We start from the raw sequence: 6298 nt of genomic DNA, 5'->3' as shown, positions 1-6298 counted from the left end.
CGAATCTAGTATACAATTAGGATCACATATTAATTCCTAATTCCCAACTCAACACTCATATTATCAATTTATAATATTCCTTATTCATATATGATAACTTAAAACAGTCGGAGTTCACCCGTTATTCATATTAGTTAATGTTGGCTAAGATCAGTCATAATAACAAAATTTTATATTCAACTGGAATATATTAGTATGTTACTTGCGATATGCTTTACTCGAATAACTCACAAATTAAATTATGATATAATTCAAATGTCAAACTTTTATATTCGGTCACTTTGCATCAAATTACAAGATATTAAAAAATTTAGATTCAATTCTAAAAATATTAAAATAATGTGAGTGCCTTCTAGAATCTTACTTAATTAAATAGTAAATATTGATGTAATTCCTAATTCCTAACTCAACACTCACATTTTAAACCTATGAGATTCCTTATTTCTCAACATTTTAAACTTACTTAATCTAAGAACATGTAAATCCTCACATTCTATAAGTGGCTGATAAGTGGTTTGGCTCAAATCCCACAGGGATGAGTGATGCTAGTAATGGATGAGTGTTACACATAATAGATGCTAATACGGAGATAAGAACTCAACCTTGGCAAACATATGGTGTCAACTACGTACTCACGCCACATTGACTTATCTTTCCTCCCTTTTGTCTACTTTATCTTAGCGAAACCAAAAGTATCTCAATACACAATCTGTCAAGCATGAGATCTTATAAACATCAAAGTAATTTAGTTCGAGTATTTATGCGAGATTTTAAGTTGAGTCCCTTAAGCGAGACTTCAGGTTGATTCCCTCAAGCGAGATTTTAGTTGAGTCTCACAAGCGAGACTTTAAGTCAAGTTCCTCAAGTGAGACCTTATGTTGAGTCTCACAAGTTCGACTTTAAGTTGAATCCCTCAAATGAGACTTTAAATTGAATCCTTCATTTTGTTGCTTATTAAAGGATCCATGACGTGATATACTTTATGATCCATCTCTGGACGAACACCGACTCAGATTTTCAATATCAGATCGTCCATAATGTGTAAAACAGACTAAAAAACAAAACAAAAAACATAAATTACAACAATCAAACTCCCAAAAGTTCACCATCACCTTCATAGATCACAATTCACAAGTGTCACACTAGAAATGATCATTCTCAACTGACTCTTTCTAACCCTAGATAAACACTGACTCCAATTTTCAGCATCAGATTGTCTATAATGTGTAAAACAGACTAACAAAAAAATTCAAATATTTCGGCAATCGAACTCACGGAGGTCCACCGTCACCTTTCCTAATCACACAATTCTCAAGTGTCACACTAAAAATGTTCAATCTCAATTGACTCTTTCCCACACTAGAAGAAGACCGACTCAAATTTTCAACATCGGATTGTTCACAACGTGTGAAACGAACTAACGAACATAGAAATTCATAATTTTCAACAATTGACCTCCCAGAGTTCCACCATCACCTTCCTAAACCACAATTGACAAGTGTCACGCTCGAAATGGCCAGTCTCAATTAACTCTTTCCATCTTTCGACGAACACTGACTCATATTTTCAACATCGAACCATCCACAAAATGTATTACGAAGTAGCAAACATTGAAATTAAAAAATGTCAACAATCAAACTCCCAAAGGTACATCATCACCTTTTCATATCACAATTCACAAGTGTTCGAAATGGTCATTCTCAACTAACTCTTTTCAACCATGAACAGTCATCGACTCAAAATTACTATTTCAAACAGTCCACAACATCTATAACAGACTAACAAACATAAAGGGGGGGGTGAATTGTGGGATTCAAATTTCGTGATTAATTTTAACCTTTTCTTATTTAAGATCCTATTAGTACTTTTATGTGAGTAATTGCAGTAGAAAATTAAATAATGAAAGTAAATTACGGAAAAGTAAAAGGATAAGGTTAGAAAGATTCCACTAGATATTTATACATGTTTGGTCGAGCGTTGACCTAGTCTTATCCCCATGAGATCTTCTTGAGAGTTTAACTATATACTTTGAGCTTTTGAAGGTTATACATACAACCTTTAATACAAACTTATCCCAAGTCAAAAGACAACTTTTAGTATTTAAGAATTAGTTTTAAAAAATAAAACCACTTAATCTATGACGATAGGATGAAAATAATCTTCAACAATTGAATTTAGTGTGCTAGAAACTCTATCCTACACTCATTGAAAATGAAAATTTGCCAATAATTTATTTGGGGTAAATATGAAATTATTTAAAAGTATTTTAGTAATGAAAAAAAAAGACTCAAATAATGTTTCTATGTTTGACAAGTTAGATGGGTAACACTACCAACTTATTTAGATGAGTAGATAAAAACTTACCATTTGTCAATGTTAATTAGGATCAGAAACACAATTTTATAATTTACAACTAACCATTACAATAATGAGCATATGTCAATTTTTAATTATACGAACCTACTTACAATTAGGATCACATATTAATTCCTAATTCCCACCTTAACACTCACATTATCAATTTATGAGATTCCTTATTCATATTTGATAACTTAAAATAGTCGGAGTTCACCCGTTATATATATTAGTTAATGTTGGTTAAGATCAGTCATAATAACACAATTTTATATTCAATTGGAATAAATTAGTATGTTAGTTACGATACGCTTTATTCGAATAACTCACAAATTAAATTATGATATAAATCAAACGTCAAACTTTTATATTCAGTCATTTTGCATCAAATTACAGATAACATGTTATATATTGAAAAATTCATGTTCAATATATGCAAATAGTGTGAGTGTCTTCTAAAAACTTACTTAATTAAATAGTAAATAATAATGTAATATATGCATGAAATAATGATGTAATAAACGAAAGATATTTTGAATATTATAAAAATATTGATTTTTGTTTTATGATGCATGAAAATGATTAATAAAATTCAAGTGGATATTTTGATGATAAATCAAATGATCATGAATTTATTTTTCAAAATGCATAATGAAAAAAATGCAATTTTAGTCAATTTTTTCAACATGTAAAATGTTGACTTTATGTTGATTTTTTTTACTATAATGCATATATGCATGATTATGGTGATTTTTTTATGATAAAGATGCATATGGTTTAAAATGCAAAACTCTACAAATGGACATGTATCAGATGAATTTAAAATATCCAGACAAAATTGGGGTATGACATGATGATGATTAGAATACCTTATCAGATAATTGTAAAGAGGATAATAGTTATATCACTTGAGGAGCAATATGTTGGAAGTATAAGAAACAAATAATTCTCGCTCAATCCACTATGGAATCATAAATGATAGCTCTTGCAACTGCTAGTAAATAAGAAATCTAGTAATTGCGAAGCTTGCTTGCAGAGATTCCCTTGTGGGAAAAACTAATGTCATGTATTAATCCATTATGACAATACGGTGACTATTGCCAAAATTGATAACTATTACTATAATAGTAAGATATGGAAAATCCTTTGTAAGTGTAGCATTATTAAAGAGTTTGCCTCTAAGGAAGTTATTATAGTGGATCATGTTCGTGTCATACCCCGATTTTGATCCTGAATTTTTTCCATTTTTTCATTTTTATTTGGCACTTGGCCTAAGGTTCATTTGCATACAATCATTCCCAAATCCATGTTTTGTTACACATTGGTCATTGTCTATGCCTTTTTGATCATGGTGCTTTTGATTATAAAATGGATTTTAATTATTTAACTTTTTTTTAATTTTCAATTTGATTTTAATTTCGAATTAAGTTTAATTCCAAATTTCAATTTAATTTTAATTGTTATTTTTACTAATGATTCAAACTCTAATTGGTTTTAATTTTCAAATAGATGTTAGAATTGATATCAAAAGTAATTTTAACAAATTATGGATTAATTTGATTTTAATTGGGTTTTTACTGATTTTTTATTATTATTTAAATTGATATTTAAATTAGTCTTGGATTATTTCTAAAAATCCATTTTATAACCGTAGTTCATCCCAAATCAAAATAGCACATACACACATTTCATAACATTCAATAATATTTAGCTTTCAAGCATTTCCGAACTCATTTTCGTACACATATTTTCATGTCCAATTACATTCGATTACCATTACATATCCATTTCCATTTCCAAATTCATTACACAACCATCACAACATTTCCATAAGTTACAAAGTCATTACATTTCACAGTATTTTCTTACAAGTTCATAATATTACATGAATCCTACAAGTACAATCCTGAACAATCACAATTACAGGGATCTAATAGAAAAACATACACATAGCTTCCTAAGGCTATCAAAATGTGTGAGCAAGCTTTAGTTTCAACTGATCCGGTTGTTACCTCGTTAGGAAACTTCCAACAGGCCTATGTATACTCAACAAAATCTGGAGATTGTTTTGCTTTTCTCTCAAACTTTGATTCCAAATCTTCTGCTAGAGTGCTTTTCAACAATATGCACTATAATTTACCTCCTTGGTCCGTCAGCGTCCTCCCGGATTGTAGACATGCTGTTTTTAATACGGCAAAGGTTGGAGTGCAAACATCTGAGATACAAGTGTTGCCTACAAATGCTCATATGTTCTCATGGGAGAGTTTCGATGAAGATACTTCTTCTAGTTCTACAAATACAATCACTGTTTCTGGTCTCTTAGAACAGATAAATGTAACACGAGATATAAGTGACTACCTTTGGTATATAACTAGCGTTGATGTTGGTTCGTCCGAATCCTTTCTTCGCGGAGGCAAACTTCCTTCTCTCATTGTTCAGTCAACTGGTCATGCTGTACATGTGTTTATCAATGATCGACTTTCTGGCTCTGCCTATGGAACAAGGGAGGACAGAAGATTCAGATATATTGGCGATGTAAATCTTCGTGCCGGAACAAACACTATAGCTTTGCTCAGTGTTGCTGTTGGACTTCCAAGCGTGGGTGGACATTTTGAGACATGGAACACAGGAATTCTAGGTCCAGTTGTTATGCATGGACTTGATCAGTGAAAGCTGGACTTTGTCATGGCAGAAATGGACTTACCAGGTTGAGCTGAAAGGAGAGGCCTTGAATCTTGCATCACCAGACGATATCTCTTCTGTCGAGTGGATGGAGTCAGCGTTAGTTGTACACAAATCAGGCAACTCCAACGGCAACGGAAACGCATCAACGGCAGAACCTGCAAAACCAAACTGAAGAGAACTCAATTAATATCCAACAGAAAACTCACTTCCGATAATCCAAAACAACCACAACAGAATTCGCAGCAGACCTCAAACCAGTATGTTTTGTCAACCTGCAAGCATAAGCAAAGCGCACAAATCGTGAGCAACACAATGGAAAAATAACAACGGCATGATACAAAACCAATGGCAGAACATAACCATTAGAAGTTACTGCTCAATTAATGGATTCTAACAACAATCACAAGGAGCCATGGGATTGGCATGGAGAGGATTATTGTCTGCAGAATACAATCCCGAATTTCGATATTTCGGAGGAGCTGTGGAATGATGTGCCTCAAAATGGAGAAGATCTTTCCTACATGTTTGATGCTGAAACAACTCCGATTAAGGCTTGCGGTGATTTGGCATATAGTGTCAATAATGCAGATTCAAATTCAAGATATATTCAAAAGGAACAACTAGAGGATGGTAGGGAGACTTCTCAAGTTAAGAGGCGGCGGATGCTACAATTCGACAGCCAAGAGAGTGACAATTCTCTTTCCAACAATTAACTCAAGCTAACTTTCATTTCTCCTAGTATTAACTCAACTTTGACTTCACTAATTAACTAATACACCAACCAAAAGATGCTTCTTTTGAAGTTGTCGGTTACTTAGTCGAAGAGCTTCGTGATGTATCGACATACAATTGTTTTTGCAAGGATGTTAAAATCGCCATTGGTTCTTTGATCTTTGTTGAAAAGCTTACACTCAAAGTGAAGACTGCTGTTAAGAAAGAAAGGGACAAACTTGATGCAGTTCTGGTGTTTCCATCAATTCCTGAAGTGATGAGGATGAACAAATTGAGATCTTCCAGCCTGTTGCAGCTTGGACAATCAAAGAGTCATTTTTTCCATATTTTCAAGAAGAAGAATGCTTCTTCTGCAGGATTTGCTGATAGCATAATGAAGCTTAATTTCTTCAAGATGATTAGTGATTCTTTTGTTCCTGCATTGAAAAGTACAAAGATGGAGTGGTCAAAGCCAATTTGTCAACAAAATTTAGCATCATTTAGCACCTCGTATGTATGATTATGTGAAAGAGTATTTGAACTAGAA

The 6298-nt window shown here is 32.6% G+C and overlaps 1 pseudogene across 1 annotated transcript; it reads left to right on the top strand.

Annotated features, from left to right (window-relative positions):
* The first annotated feature begins 4081 nt into the window (after window positions 1-4081).
* On the top strand, window positions 4082-6098 carry LOC127074714 (beta-galactosidase 3-like; annotated as a pseudogene). The gene has a single exon (XR_007786102.1). The product of XR_007786102.1 is annotated as a beta-galactosidase 3-like (transcript).
* Window positions 6099-6298: the final 200 nt, after the last annotated feature.

Source organism: Lathyrus oleraceus, chromosome 4, assembly GCF_024323335.1.
Source record: "Lathyrus oleraceus cultivar Zhongwan6 chromosome 4, CAAS_Psat_ZW6_1.0, whole genome shotgun sequence".
NCBI classification, from domain to species: domain Eukaryota; kingdom Viridiplantae; phylum Streptophyta; class Magnoliopsida; order Fabales; family Fabaceae; genus Lathyrus; species Lathyrus oleraceus.
The sequence above is the reverse complement of the archived record's forward strand: the minus strand, read 5'-3'. Positions and strand labels throughout refer to the sequence as shown.